Consider the following 16,507-nt stretch of genomic DNA (forward strand, 5'->3'; position numbering starts at 1 on the left):
TACAAATGGCTGCCTCTATTTGGGTTGGAGGTGGATCATAATTGGGAAGGATCTAGAATCAAGCCTGAAGCACAAGTGAGAGGAGCCCAACTCCAACTGGCTTCAAGGAAAGGGGAGACTTATTGGAAAGACACTGTGGATTTGGGACACAGGAACCAGAGTAGATCCAAAGAGCTCAATGACTAGACCTGAGAAATTAGAAGTCATCAGTCAGTCTTTCTCTCCTTCCCTCTATTCGTTCTCTATTCTTTGCTTCTCTTAGCCTGACAGCTTTCTTCCCTCAGGCTTCTGCAGCTGCTGAAGGACTCTGCAGCTGCCTGCCCCGGGGCTTTACATCTCTAAAGCATCTAGCCAGTATGGAAAGAAGCACAGAGGGCATCAGGGTTCCTGGGATGGATATGACTGGCCCAACTCAGATCATATGTTCAGCCCTGGACCAACTATCCTGTCAGGGGCACGAGGTTCTATGATTGGCTTTACTTAGTCACATGCCCCTGTCACCTCTGCTCTCAGCAAACAAGATTAACAGTTTCCTCCAGAACCACATGGCTGGAAGTGGAGAGAAGCCGTCCCAGAGGAACTGTCAGGGGGATGTTCTAGATTATGGAAGAGTTTATGATAGCCCCACCAAGTCCACCACTTCTTCATTCAGACAGATGGTAAGGGGTATTAAAAATAGATTCTATTCTTCCCATCTCAGAGGAACACTGCTAGTGGCTTTCAGTTCCAGGGAGGTTCCAGGTGAGGTCCTTCAAGCAAGAATGGTTCCCTTTTGTATTCTCACAACAGTCACCAGCTCTCTGCTGCCCACACCTGCTGTGTCCTTTCCAGTCCCACTTCTCAAGTGACAAGCCCATGAGGATCCCTGAGCCATCCCCCACCCTTTCAGGGCCCAACACACCCCTTCCCTTGGCCTCCAATGATGCTGGGAACGATGCTATTCATGTAACAGGGGACCCACGATGCAATGAGCATTTCAGTCTTTCTGAGCTTCCTCCAGGGGCAGAGCTACAAACCATTTCATTTGAGCTGCCATGATTTGGCATTTATGAAGTGGAAGCATCACTTCTTACCTGGAGATCTTAGTATAAAGTCCAGGCTATGGAATAGCAGGTGTCAGAAGTGGAGTGAGACCCAGGTGAGAGAAGAAACAGGAAGGAATAATAGCGATGGAAAACACTCCCCAAGACAACACATAATATGGACCTTTACTCAGGCAAGACAAGCATCAGCAGAAGCAAAGTCTTGCTCCCTTCCTTCCTCATCTTTCATACAGTACAAATTTACTGAGCATCTACTATGTGCTAGGTGCTGTGGAGGACCCCAGGGTTAGAGGGCTGGCTTAGGAACCACCACCAAGTCACGGAGACAGATAAAGAAACCACACCGAGGGGCAGGGTCAGATGGAGAAAACAATAAACTTGTGGGAGGTGGGGCAGAGGAGTGAGGGGCTTCCTCTTCAGGGGGACAGGGAAAGTCTATCATAGGGTGACCAGAAGGTCACTGACTTCAGTCTTGCCACCCCAAACCCTGTGAAAGACACCCCTAAACCCTGCAATTACCATCTGTGTGCAGATTGGCCTTATGTCCACAGTTATGTGTGCCTAGACCCTTTTGGATGGCCCTGAATTATGATCAGCTTGAGGAAAGAAAGTGGACAGTGGCTGAGCTGATAAGGGGAGAAATATGAGAGCAGAACCAGTTTTTCTTTTTTAACAGTATATGCCAACAAAGGTCCATCTAGTCAAAGCTATGGTCTTTCCAGTAGTCATGTATGGATGTGAGAGTTGGACTATAAAGAAAGCTGAGTGCCAAAGAATTGATGCTTTTGAACTGTGGTATTGGAGAAGACTCTTGAGAGTCCCTTGGACTGCAAGGAGATCAAACCAGTCGATCCTAAAAGAAATCAGTACTGAATATTCATTGCAAGGAATGATGCTGAAGCTGAAACTCCAATACTTTGGCCACCTGATGCAAAGAGCTGACTCATTTGAAAAGACCCCAATGCTAAGAAAGATTGAAAGCGGGAGAAGTCAAAGACAGAGGATGAGATTGTTGGATGGCATCACCAACTCGATGGACATGAGTTTGAGCAAGCTCCGGGAGTTGGTGATGGACAGGGAGGCCTGGTGTGCTGTAGTCCATGGGGTCGCAAAGAGTCAGACATGACTGAGCGACTGAACTGAATTGATCTCTAAGCGAGCTAAATGGAGACTCAGTGAACAGTTTCTCAAACACATTTTCACAGTGGTCTTCACGGAGTCATAAGCAATGTTTCTGTTGGTGAGAAACCACCACCAAGAGTAAGAATAATGGCTCTGATTAATTACATATGCTACCTCACTGCCTCCCCATGAATCCCGGCAAAAAATGACCTTCTTTGTACAGATGAATGAAGTTTTCCTCTGATCTTCTGGCTCCACCACTAGTGAGAGACACTTAGTAGGCCCCCAAGAAGTACATGCTGACTAAATGAACGTGTGAATTAGCAGATGCTTCCACTAATACATAGGTGCATCCATGTCAGGAGACATGCATGATCTCAGCATGCTACTGCCATGATAAAACCTGGAGAAGGTCAGGCTGTACTCCCGTAGACCAGCCTAAGGTAGGGGCTAAAGCTGGTGTCCATTAATGAGACCCCTGTTCTAGAGGCTCCATACTTGTAGCCTGTGCCACCAACATGAGGATAAATTTTGATCTTCAAAGCAACAATCTTATCCCACCTTTCACTTTTATCCTTTACAAATTCTAATTCTAAAAAATTATAGCCTTCAGTGAGAGAAAAGGTAGAAAAAAAAAAAACAGGAAAACGCTAGGTCTTGAGCACTTCTGCTAAGTATGTGAATTTCTTCAATCTCTTTGGAGATGATTTGTCATAAATATACATATGACCTTTGTCCCAGCAAATTTGCTTCCAACTTTCTGCTAAAGCGATGATCAGAAGCAGCCACAAACATAAATTATCAGCAAGGAATAAGTCCTCAGAGTCTCTAAAAAAAGAGAAGATCGGTAACATCCCAAGGCCTTTCAACATCATAAACTTCAAATGTCCACAGCACACAGGCCATCATGCAACCGACTATCTGAAAATTATATTTAACATTATGAGAAATCGTTCCACTAGGACATTGAGAGAAAAGAACAGAATACAAAACAGCATGATCCCAGGTTTGCAGAGTACGTAGAAGACAATGCAGCATCCTCACCAGGCATGTGCATCCTGGAGCTTTTCTGCCTAGGATCAGATCCCAGGACAGGAGTCAGAGGGTCAGGATCAAGCAACAGCAAGGCCACCATACGAGCCACTGCAGACCCGTGAGGTCTGAGACGGGGTGGGGAGGGCTGGGAAGTGGGGAGGCGCCCACACAGCATCCACAGGTACAGGGACAACAGCTCTTTGGGGGGTATTACCTCCCATTCTAAGGAGATCAGACTGGGATGGAGGTGGGAAAGGAAGGGGTGCTGATCTGCATTCCCTCCACCAAGTAGAGACAATGTATCACTGTTATCTCACTAACAAACCCTGAGAAAGAAACTTTCTTTTTTCCTTCTTTCTTTCCTCCTTTCTTTCCTTCTTCCTTCCTGTCTTTCTTTTGTCTCCTCTGAGCTTTCACCTCCACAAAACTCACAAACCCAGATGCTGACGCAGGAGGCTGGCGTGTCAGAGACCGTGTCCTCCGAAAGTTCCATCCCAACTCGGGCACCTCCTGCAAGCAGGAAGGCAGGCCCAGCGCGACCAGACCTGCCTGGTCTCCAAGGGAGGCTGTAAACCCACATCGCTGTGATGTCTCCCCATTTTTAAATTTCAACAGCAAGCTAAAGCTATAACAAACATGAGGTGCGCTGTTGATTGCCACCTGACATCAACACCACACCCTCCATGAGAGACACACAGGGAGGACAGAGTCCATGGAAGGAAGGAAGGGTTAGAGGGGTGAGGAGACAGACATTTCTCAGGTGTCCTGGAGCCCAGCTTCTGTCACTGAGCCCTGTGTAGGGGCTGACAAAGCTGGAGCAGTGCCTGTCAGAACCAACAACACAGTTTCCAGGTACAGACCCTGGGCCTTGCTCCCACAGCATGGGGAGGGGTCACGAACTCTCCAGCTACTGACCCTACTGCTTGAGTTCTTGCCCTCAACTCCTTTCCACTACATTCTATTTTGATGAGATCCAGCTCACATACCTGGAACACGGGAAACTCAATATATGGGAAGATAGTGAGGCCCAGAGGAGACTACACAATATCTGGTGGACGGAAGCCAGACTGGCACCCTCAGTTACCACCCCAAAGGGGGTCTGAAGAATGTCCCCGAAGGGGAGGGATGCAGGCAAGGACTAGCTCAGGATAACTCTGAAGGTCTCACATCTGTGGGGTGAAAAACGTGAGGTATTGTTGGCTCTTGCTGAGTGAGGATTTATCATATGACCGTTCAGCTCAACAACAAATAGTTTCAACTGATATCAGATCCTGTGCAAGGTTGAGGCATTTGCTAAGCATGAGGGCACTCAGATTAGAGTAAGGTGTGCAGCCCCAGAGATGGCTGGTGGTACCCCTTGCCCCCTTGGGCACTCAGATTAGAGTAAGGTGTGCAGCCCCAGAGGTGGCTGGTGGTACCCCTTGCCCCCTTGGGCACTCAGATTAGAGTAAGATGTGCAGCCCCAGAGATGGCTGGTGGTACCCCTTGCCCCCTTGGGCACTCAGATTAGAGTAAGGTGTGCAGCCCCAGAGATGGCTGGCGGTGCCCCTTGCCCCCTTGCTTCAGCATAAACAACTAGTGCCAGGTCTCCATTCCCCCCACACTGGGTGCAGGGCAGAAACATACAACATGGGGACTGATGTTCTGGGTTTGCACTTCGGCTCCCCAGCACTTTACCTGTGTGACCTTGATCAAGTGGCATAACCTCAAGTTCCTCACCTGCCAAACATGTACCATGATGATAAATGGGGATCACACGTGTTACTGGGATGAGCAAGGGTCCCTGAGAGGGCTTTGCAAACTCCTAAGTCTGGAACAAATATTAATTATTCTTCCTCTTCTGTTTCTGTTATGCATCCGGTCCCATTACTTCAAGGTAAATAGAAAGGGGGGAAATGGAAACATTTTTTATTTATTTTAAATAAAGCACAAGACTTTATTTTCTTGTGCTCCAAAATCACTGCACACATGACTTCAGCCATGAAATTAAAAGACATTTGCTCCTTGTAAGAAAAGCTATGACAAACCTAAACAGCTATTACAAAGCAGAGACAGCACTTTGCCAACAAAGGTCTGGATAGTCAAAGCTATGGTTTTTCTAATAGTCATGTACAGATGTGAGAATTGGACCACAAAGAAGGCTGCTGCTGCTGCTGCTGCTGCTGCTAAGTCGCTTCAGTCGTGTCCGACTCAGTGCGAACCCATAGACGGCAGCCCACCAGGCTCCCCCGTCCTTGGGATTCTCCAGGCAAGAACACTGGAGTGGGTTGCCATTTCCTTCTCCAATGCATGAAAGTGAAAAGTGAAAGTGAAGTCGCTCAGTCGTGTCTGACTCTTAGCGACCCCATGAACTACAGCCCACCAGGCTCCTCCATCCATGGGATTTTCCAGGCAAGAATACAGGAGTGGGTTGCCATCTTCCTGACCCAGGTATTGAACCCTGGTTCCCTGCATTGCAGGTGGATTCTTTACTGACTGAGCTACCACTTACCATTCTAAACATTTAAAGTGTATAAATACATTCACACTGTTGTACAAGCATCATCACCATCTACCTCCAGAATTCTTTCCTTATCCAACTGAAACATTGTACCCATTAAACATAAACTCCCTTTCCTCCCTTCCCCCAGTCTTTGATAACCCTAATTCTTCTTTCTCTTTCTATGGGATAGGTTCATAAAATTGGCTCTTAAGGATATCTATTTGAATATCTGTCCTGCCAGCCTCTCCCTGAGCCCAGCGTGCCTCATTTCTGCTCTCCACCCTGAACTCCTTTCAGGTGAGTTGAAAATCATCAGCTGCTGCAGCAGGATTTATTCCTGGAAAAGGTATATGTCAAGTGCTTATGGCCAGTGCCAATTTGCAGCAGATGGAGCCCCTCAGGGTTATAAATTCGACCATATCTTGAGAGGCATTTCATGACCATTTTATCCCATGGTGCTAGGAAGCTTCTTTCCAAGATCAGGCAAAGAACTACGGATTGGTCAGTGATGCTGGGAAAAGAATACAGGCCAGGAGCAGACCCAAGGCTGAAAAGCCACATCTTCACTACCCTGGAGAAAGTGCACAGCTCATTAGTGTTGCAGACCAGAGCATCCCTCAGAACCCACTCAGTTGCTAGACTCCTGCTGGTAAGTCAGACCCCACTCTTACCTTTCTTTCCAAATTTATACTATGGGCAACTTGGCTCTAGGATCACCAGAACTGTAACTAGCAAGATGCTCAAGCACAGGGAGGAGGGTAAAGGTGACGGTGATGAGTGCAGGAGACGGGTGGCACGACCTGTATGGGGAGCTCAGGTGGAGCTCCCACACCCACACTCCCACTGCAAGGGGCCTGAGCCTGATGGGACTCACATGCTCCTCATGACTAATCACCAGCCTCTGCAAGGTGAGGTGTGCAGGAGTGGTCATGCAAGGAGAGGTTGCCAGTCCTCGTCCCAACCAATGCCAGGACTCCACAGCTGCCACCACCGCTATCTCCAGTTAAATCACAACCCAAGCCCACACCTCTAGGGACCACAACCACCACCTTCCCACCAGGGTATGACCCCCTTCCAATATCCAGGCCCTGGGAGCTGGGGCTCAGGCCACTTATGAGAGGCAGATGACATTAGAAAAGGGTGCTCATTTCTAACCTCCAACCTCATTTCCTCCTATTTTCCACTTCAGGCTATTTTCAGCCTCCCCACCCTCTATGAGCCTTGTCCCCTATCAATTGCTCCTATGTCCTCATACACCATGCCTCGACTAAACACAATGTCATTCCTATTCAGACTGACTCTGATACAGGCAAAAATGAGAGAGGAAGAGAAGGCAGCTCCTTACTTTCTTCTCTTGTTAATTCACTCCAAATACATTGACTGAATCCCTGTACTGCTAAGATCTGTGGATACAAAATTGAACACACCATCCCCAGGTTCAAAGAAGTCACCTTCTCGGTTGGGATTTTACAGTAAATAAGAGATCTCCATATTCTAGCCAACTCAGTCCTTCAGATGACTTTGATCAGGAAAAAAAAAAAATAATAATGCAGTGGGAATGGTCATCCTGTTTCTACCCACTTCTAGAAGGTATTGTTTATCTCCTCAGTACTGGATCTTGTTATGCTAGTGGACTAGATGGAGATGTGATATGAACAGAAGTAAGGAAGATGAGACAGGTAGGTCAGAATGTGAGGTAACAAAGATAAAATATTTAAGAAGCTGAAGTATTGAGAAAGATATGGGACTGGAGTTGGAAAATAGATTTTCAAGAGAAGTTAGTCATTGTGGTATGTATAATCCCCAATTCAGTGCTCAGGAGATCTCCAGTGAAGACTTGGTCTTTTTTTTTTTTTTTTGGAACACGAGTCAGATTCATCTAGCTGTTTCTCAGTCCTGGGCCTTCCTCCTGGCTCCAAAACTATGTCCAGCAGTTCAGCCCAGATCAACTGAGAAAGGTTTCGTTCTCTGAGCCTTCAACATACCCAGTTTATAAGAGCTCTTGCATATGAACCCTTTGATCCTCCTTAGACAAGTTAAAGACAACCCATCAGGATCCTCTGTCCATGGGATTTTACAAGCAAGAATTCTGAACTGGGTTGCCATTTCCTTCCCCAGGAAAATGTCCCAACCCAGGGATCAAACTTGGTTCTCCCACATGGCAGATAGATTCTTTCCAGACAGAGCCAACAGGGAAGCCCAACTATTAAAAGAAGCAAGAGGAAGCCAACATGAAGGAAAATGTAACCTCAGATAATGAAACGTCAGATAATGTCAAGGTGTTCTCTACCCAGTCTGCCCTCTCCAGTGTCACATCAGGAATCCCACAAGGGGAAAGAGCCCCTTCTGGTCTCTGCAGGAAATCTTTTTAAATTTGATTTTTCTTTTATAATGAAATTTAGTTGATTTACAATGCTGTATCAGTTTTAGCTGTGTGGGAAAGTGATTCTATTACACATATTCATGAATCCTTGCTTTTTTAGATTCTTTTCCCGTACAGGTTATTACCAAATATTGATTAGAGTTCCTTGTGCTACACAGTAGGTGCTAGTTGATTATTTATTTTATAGATAGTCAATTTTATACATTAATCCCAAATTCTCACTTTATCCCTCTCTCCCCACCTTTTCACTTTGGTAACCATAAGATTGATTTTGAAGGCTCTGAATCTGTTTCTGTTGTCAAGAAACCATTTGTGATGAACCAGGATGAGTCATCAGCTGGAGGTAGGAGTATTTTTCATAGCAATAGAGGCCATTTCACACTAGCTTTTCATACTGCCCCCCTCACCTACACACACACACACACACACACACACACACACACACACAATCTATGCTTTTAAGAGCAAGATGAAGGAACTAATGGGATTGCTGATAAACTGCATAGCCGAACAGGTCGGGCTCAGTCTTCAGTTTGGGTCCCCTTTGGCGTCCCACTGCAGCCCCTCACACTTGTGTTCCCACTGACCTTGGCATCAGCTGTGATAAGGTTCCAGGAGGTCAAACAAAGCTCTCCAAGCCCTCAGACCAGCTAGATGTGAGAGGGAAAAACCAGCCTCTCCTCCAGGCAGTCCAAGGCAGTCCCCAGAGCAGCTGTAGGCCAGTCTCCACTTGCCCCACTCAGGCCTGGAGACCCACAAAGCAGCACCTTCATTCCAGAGCTGGATAGCTCCTGACAGTGATCACACAGCTCATGAGAGGCTGACTCACAACTCCAACTTGCCCAAGTTCCAGTCCCAGTTTTGTCACAAAATTTCCTGGGTGTAGAGCAACCATGGTCAAGTCCTGGCTGCTCTCTTGGCCTTGATTCCTCAACTGCAAAGACAGAGATGGGACCAGATACTCCCTCAAATCATGACATGACCTGAGGCAGCTTCCAAGTCATCAACAAGCTCCTCACATACAGCAGGTGTAACAGGTAAGAATTTGACTCCAACACACCTGATTAATTTTGCCAACTACACACTGTCCCTCACCATCTGGCACTACCAGGATGGAATCATTAGCCACTGACATCACTGACTTTCAACACACCCTGCAAAGAGGTCAGGGCAGAGGTCAGGAAGCAGGCACTCGGTGCTCTGGGAAAACTGACAGAACAAGCCTTCGGAGAAATATTTTCAAAAGGAGATTTTATGAGCCCATTTTATTGTATATTCTCATATATAGAAAAGCACTAGCATCATAAACAGAGACATCTGCTCCTCATAACAACCAGTGGCCTCTGCCAAAATGTGTGCCTGACTGCACATCCCCCTGCACCAGATCACGTATACACTGACCTCTCCCACACACGAGCCTCTTTAATGAAGTCCCTCAGGGCTATGTGAGAGGCTCTGTCACAGGCTATAGTTCTCACTTTGCCTCAAACAAAACTAAGCTCACAAGTCTCATATTGTGCTCTTATTTATTTGACAATTTTATTTAAAGCTCATATAGCACTTACCAGGATTCAAAGCACTGTACACACTAACTCAGTTGGTTCTGTTATTATCCAGTGTTTAAAGATGGGAAAACCTAAGGCACAGACTAAGAAACTTGCCCAAGGACACACAGCTAGTAGATGGGCAAGCTGGGATTTAAACCCAGGACATCCTGGCTTCCCTGGTGGCTCAGGTGGTAAGGCATCTGCCCGCAATGTGGGAAACCTGGCTTCGATCCCTGGGTCGGGAAGATCTCCTGGAGAAGGAAATGGCAACCTACTCCAGTATTCTTGCCTTGAAAATCCCATGGACAGAGAACCCTGGTAGGCTACAGTTCATGGGGTCGCAAAGAGTTGGACATGACTAAGCGACTTCACTTTTTTTCTTTCATCTGGCTCCAGCACTACATTCTTAAGTGCTATGCTCTGCTCACTCCCATTTTGGAAGGATGTCATACACCCTTATCTATAACTCAAGTTCCATCTTCTCACTCGTCAAGCCAGAGAAAACTTATACCCCACTCTTTTTCCTCCTCCATAGAATCCTTGGCAATTTGTGGTGTCAGAAGGAAAATGAAATGAGGTGGTGTTTGTGCAGACACCATGAGGTCACCCTCATATAGCAGTTCCCCTAGCCACATGGTGGCATGCCATTGGACTCTGCATCTGAGAAGGCCACAGCGCTGCCTTCCCAAGGTCCAGGCAGAGAAGCGGTCAGTCCTAGGGGATCACAGCAATTCCTCTGAAGGCTACATGCTCAGGGATCAGACTACATTACCCACCGACCTCCAGTAGAAGTTCTGCCCCTTCCTGTAGTCGTGACAGGAGAATCAGCCTCAGCGTGGACCACCCCACTTTCCCTAGAGAGGGCTTCCTCCTCCTTCCCACCCCACCAATTACCCTTTTGTATTTCTCCTCTTCTAAATTCCTTTAACTTGCCATCAAACCACAAGCAAGGGTGGGAGCTGGGAGCTTTCTTCAATGCAGTTGTAGAACGCCAAAATCTCTTGACTCTCACTCCGTTCCTAAGCCTGGAGTATGACCTTTCCGTGCCATCTTCCCTGGGGTCTGAGAACAGGGGGGAAGTGAACATTTTTGGATATCACACACACAGCCCAATCTGTGTGAGATTCTTCTAAACAGTTTGAATAACAAGGGTAAGTTAATGACAGAAGCTGTTATCACATTAAAGTGACATCTGCCTTCCTCCCATCTAACATTTGTCCTCATTCTACTCAGAAAATTCACCACAGAATAAATGTAGTCCTTTTTTGTGTGTGAAAAAACTTTTAGAGACTTTCAGTTGTTCCTTGTACCTCTACCAACGTCTTGATTTTCCCGTGTGAACAACCCTCCAACATTTCTGTCCACAGTCACCTTCCTCCAGGAAAGGAAGGAATGGAAGCTAGAGGTCATGGCCTTCACTCACTGTTCAAAGGGTCTTCTCCGGCCCATCTCTACAGCTTCCAGTTTCTCTTAATGTACTTCCTTTCTCTTCACATCTTTACTCTCTTGTATCCATCTTATGTTTTAGCCTCATTTTCCCTTGTTCTCCTCCATTATCACAATCTAACATCTCAGTCACCTACTCAAAGATCCCCATCACCCCCAGGATAAATCCCACACTCTTGAATGTGGATTTGAACATCAAGCCCCACCCCAACCCACCCTGGGACCTGGTCTTGGTTACCATTTTCTACATTGTCCTGTGTATCATTAGTGCTGTTGTACAGATATTCAAGTCTTCATCCTAAACTCAACCTGGATTACACATCCATATTCCCTCATATTTCATTGTGGTCCTACGGCTTGTTTATACCAACATAATACTGGTATCCGTGATACAGGTCACTCCTGACAAATGCTTTCATAGTGTCCATTGAAAAAAATGCACATACTAAAAGTTGACGATTCTGTTTAATTCGGCAAACTGTATGAGGACTTCAAGCCAAGGGCAGCCTCTCAGATCTCAGGTACCACTCTGAAGAGGTAAAAGAAGAACCAGGATATATGGGAGTTTTGCAACACAAAAGATAATTGGAACATTAAAAATTGCTATTCATCAAAAGAAATTAAATATCTCAAAGAATTTAATAGTCTTTCAATGTATGGGGAAGGAAATGGCAACCCACTCCAGTGTTCTTGCCTGGAGAATCCCAGGGATGGGGGAGCCTGGTGGGCTGCCATCTATGGGGTTGCACAGAGTCAGACACGACTGAAGCGACTTAGCAGCAGCAGCAGCAGCAGCAGCAGCAGCAGCAGCAATGTGTGGGAAAATGCAAAAGCCTGGGCACATTGGAATCTTTCCTTTGATATGCACCTTAGCTATTTAGGGCAAGTATCCACCTTCTTATCATCCTGAGTTTCCTAGATACACAGTTGGTGGGGTGTGGGAAAGGTGGCTTCTGTAGCTGAGACTTGATGGAGGGCATCCTTCTGCCATCCTGAATACCTTTCCGAGTGACCACTGGGAGTGGATGTGATGTGATCGCTGGATGGCGGTATAGCATTTGTTTACTAATCTGGCATTCACAGTAGTCAGTATACACATTGGCACATGGCTGGCCCCCTGCTGTGACACCAGTGACACTGCCGATGGTGAAGCCCCCATCAGTGTGCGTCCCCAGAAGTCTCCACTCAGAGTCCCAGACAACTTGTGATGCTTGGCATGCCTCCTAGCTTCATTGAATTACACACAGCTGTGATCCAGGTGACCATCTTGCTTAGTTTTCTAAACTTGTGGTTTTCATTCTGGAAGCTGTATATTGTAGTTCTTCCTTCTTCTGTCTGCACTCTGATGGATGAGAATAAGAAGCTTATGCAAACTTCCTGATGGGAGTGACTGACTTGGGGGAAACTGGGTCTTGTTCTGGTGGGCAGGGCCATGCTCAGTAAATCTTTAATCCAATTGTCTGCTGATGGGTGGGGCTGTTCTCCCTTGCTATTAGTTGTTTGAACCGAGGCAGCCCAGTCCTGGAGTCTATAGGCTCTATAGTACAGTTAAAGGTACAGTCCAAAAGAACTTAAGCCAACACACACCTCGCAGGACTGCTGCTACCAGTGCCCCTGTGCACGAGGCAGGCCACTGCTGACACAAGTTGCCACAGGAGACCCTCAAAACTCAAGACTCTGGCTCAGTCTCTTGGGGGTCACTGCTCCTTCCCCCGGGTCCTGATGCATGCAAGGATTTGTTTGTATCTTCCAAGAGTCTCTGTTTCACCCAATCCTGTGGAAGTTTTATAATGAAATCCCACTGACCTTCAAAGTCAGGTTCCTTAGGGATTCTGAGTCCCTTTGTCAGATCCCCAGGTTGGGAAGTCTGATATGGGGCCTAGAGCCTTCGCAAAAGTGTGAGAACTTCTCTGGCATTATTATTCTCCATTATGGGTCATCCACCAGGTGGGTATGGGATTTGGCTTCAACGTGATTGTGCCCCTCCTACAATCTCCTTGTGGCTTCTCCCTTGTCTTGTGACATGGGGTGTCTTTTTTTTTTTTTTTTTTTTGGTGGGTTCCAACATCCTCCTGTCAAAATCTGGGAGATAGTGAAGGACAGGGAAGCCTGGCATTCTGCAGTCCACGGGGTTACAGTTGGACGCGAATTAGCGACTGAACAACAACGAAAGTACTGAGTCTTGCTCCTCCTAGAAGGCTTCACGTCCAGATCCATCTTGGCTGAGGGGTGCATGCACACCCAGGGGAGGTTCCCAGGGTGAGTCAGGTATGGAAAAAGAGATCAGATAATTGGCCTGAAGGAAGACAAAGACCCTGAAGAACTGACCTGTGTAAATAACTTTACTGCCTCTTTACTGCACTCCTACTGACTAGGCAGTTGCCCACACGCTTTCTCTCCAGGTGGCCTTGCTTCTAGCTCATCTGTACAAACCATTTCTCTGTGGGCTTTCCTGCTTGTTGTGCTATGTCTCTCACAATAAACTTTGTACCTCCATCTATAGTTTCTGCCTCTGTGATAAATGCATTTTTCACTAGGGACAAAGATCCAGGGGAAAATAGATTCTAGCCTCTAGCCCTTGCTGGTCTGGTGGCTAGGATTCCTGGTTTTCATCCAGGCTACCAGGTTCAATTCCTTGGCAGGGAATCAAAATCTTGCTTCACACCACATCTCACTGCTGCCTCACCGAGATCAGAACTACAACACTACTCTCTCAGTCCACCCAGGGTGTCAGAGACCTGAGGCTACATGTCCAAGATCAAGGTGCTGGTCAATTGTGTTCCTGCTGGGAACCCTCTTCTTGGCCCAGACAGTTTTCTCCTTGCTGTGTCCTCACACGTGATGGGGAGGGATATCGAGGGAGGAGAGAAGGAGGAGGGAGAGGAAGGAGGGAGAGAGAGGAGAATGAGAGAGAGAAAGAGAGGAAGTTCTCAGGTGCCTCTTCTTATAAAGGCCCTGATCCCATCATGACGGCCCCACCATTAAGACCTCATCTCAGCTGAATAACCTCCCAAAGGCCCTGCCTCCTAATACCATCACATCAGTAGTTAAGGATTCAACATTCGAATTTGGGGCTACACACAATTCAATCCATAGCAACTACTCAAATCTGTTCCTTTAAAGCAAAACACACCCTCCTTAAAATTTTATTTTTTTACCATTTATTCATTTTTGCTGAAGTATTTAAAGGAAGAGACTGTTGTTGGTCTTGTTTAGTCCAACTCTTTTGTGGCCCCATGGATTGTAGTCTGCCAGGCTCCTCCACCCATGGAATTTTTCAGGGAAAAATACTGGAGTGGGTTGCAATTTCTTTCTGCAGGGGATCTTCTCCACCCACAGATCAAACTGACATCTCCTGCATTGCAGGCAGATTCTTTACCACTCAAGATGCCTGGGAAGCCCAAGTAAGAGTACCATTTTACAAAATGTACATAACCAAAAATGCTATTTTGTTGCAAATAAAATTAACATTTGATACCCAGCCCATGTTCAAATTGCCCTCAGTTCAGTTCAATCACTCAGTCGTGTTCGACTCTTTGTGACCGCATGGCTTGCAGCACACCTGCCTTCCCTCCATCACCACCTCCCAGAGGTTGCTCAAACTCATGTCCGTCGAGTCAGTGATGCCATCCAACCATTTCATCCTCTGTTATCCCCTTCTCCTCCTGCCTTAAATTTTTCCCAACACCAGGGTCTTTTTAATGAGTCAGCAACAGATGGCCAAAGTATGGGAGCTTCAACTTAAACATCAATCCTTTCAACGGATATTCAGGATTGATTTCCTATAGGATGGACTGGTTTGATCTTGAAATCCAAGGGACTCTAAAGAGTCTTCTCCCAATACCGCAGTTCAAAAGCATCAATTTTTTGACTCTCTGCTTTCTTTATGGTCCAACTTTTAATATGTGACTACTGGAAAAACCAGAGCTTTGACTATATGGACCTTGTCGGTAAAGCAATGTCTCTGCTTTTTAATATGCTATCTAGGCTTGTTATAGCTTTCTTCCAAGGAGCAAGCATCTTTTAATTTCATGGCTGTAGTCACCATCTGCAGTGATTTTGGAGCCCAGAAAAATAAAGTCTGACACTGTTTCCACTGTTTCCCCATCTATTTACCATGAAGTGATGGGACCAGATGCCATGATCTTAGTTTTTTTAAATGTTGAGTTTTAAGCCAGCTTTTTCACTCTCTTCTTTCACTTTCATCAAGAGACTCTTTAGTTCCTCTTCACTTTCTGTCATAAGGGTGGTGTCATCTGCATATCTGAGGTTATTGATATTTCTCCCAGCAATCTTGATTCCAGCATGTGCTTCATCCAGCCTGGCATTTTGCATGATGTACTCTGCATAGAAGTTAAATAAGCAGGGTGACAATATACAGCCTTGATGTACTCCTTCCCAATTTGGAACCAGTATGTTGTTCCATGTTCAGTTCTAACTGTTGCTTCTTGACCTGCATACAGATTTTTCAAGAGGCAGATGAGGTTGTTTGGTATTCCCATCTCTTGAAGAATTTTCCACAGTTTATTGTGATCCACACAGCCAAGGCTTTGGCATAGTCAATGAAGCAGAAGTAAATGTTTTTCTGGAACTCTCTTGCTTTTTCTATGATCCAACTGATATTGGCAATTTGATCTCTGGTTCCTCTGGCTTTCCTAAATCTAGCTTGAACATCTGGAAGTTCTCAGTCACATACTTCTGAAGCCTAGCTTGGAGAAGTTTGAGCATTACTTTGCTAGCATGTGAGATGAGTGCAATTGTGCAGTAGTTTGAACATTCTTTGGCATTGCCCTTCTTTGGGATTGGAATGAAAACTGACGTTTTCAGGTCCTGTGGACACTGCTGAGTTTTCCAAATTTGCTGGCATAGTGAGTGCAGCACTATCACAGCATCATCTTTTAGGATTTGAAATAGCTCAGTTGGAATTCCATCACCTCCTATGAGCTTTGAGCTCAAAGGAGCTCAAAGGAGCTCTATCACCTCCTATGAGCTCACCTCACTATGAGCTTTTTCATAGTGATGCTTCCTTTTATCCTTTTCCATCAGAGGGCAGACAGAATGAAAACCACAAATGTCTCCAATCTTCTAAAAAAATCTTTAGCAGTTTATTTATTCAAATCTAGATCTAGAGGATGAACATTTGTATGCTACATTTGGTTGTTCTAGGACACTCAATAAATGAAAGTCTCCTCCTTCCTTTTTAAACCATTTATTTGTTTAAAATGTGGGAGGAGTTAGGTGGTTTGTCTCATAGAAAGTCCCACATCTTTTGTTGAGAGCAGGAGTCCATAACACCAATACCAGGACCAGGACCAGAACTTGATCTATTAGGACCCAGGCCGCACAGCAGGTGGTGAGCAGCAGGCCAGTGAGTGAGGCTTCAGCTGTATTTACAGATGCTCCCATCGCTTTCCCATCACCCCCAGATGGGACAGTCTCGTTCCAGGAT

Source organism: Bos javanicus, chromosome 29 (genome assembly GCF_032452875.1).
Source record: "Bos javanicus breed banteng chromosome 29, ARS-OSU_banteng_1.0, whole genome shotgun sequence".
NCBI lineage: Eukaryota > Metazoa > Chordata > Mammalia > Artiodactyla > Bovidae > Bos > Bos javanicus.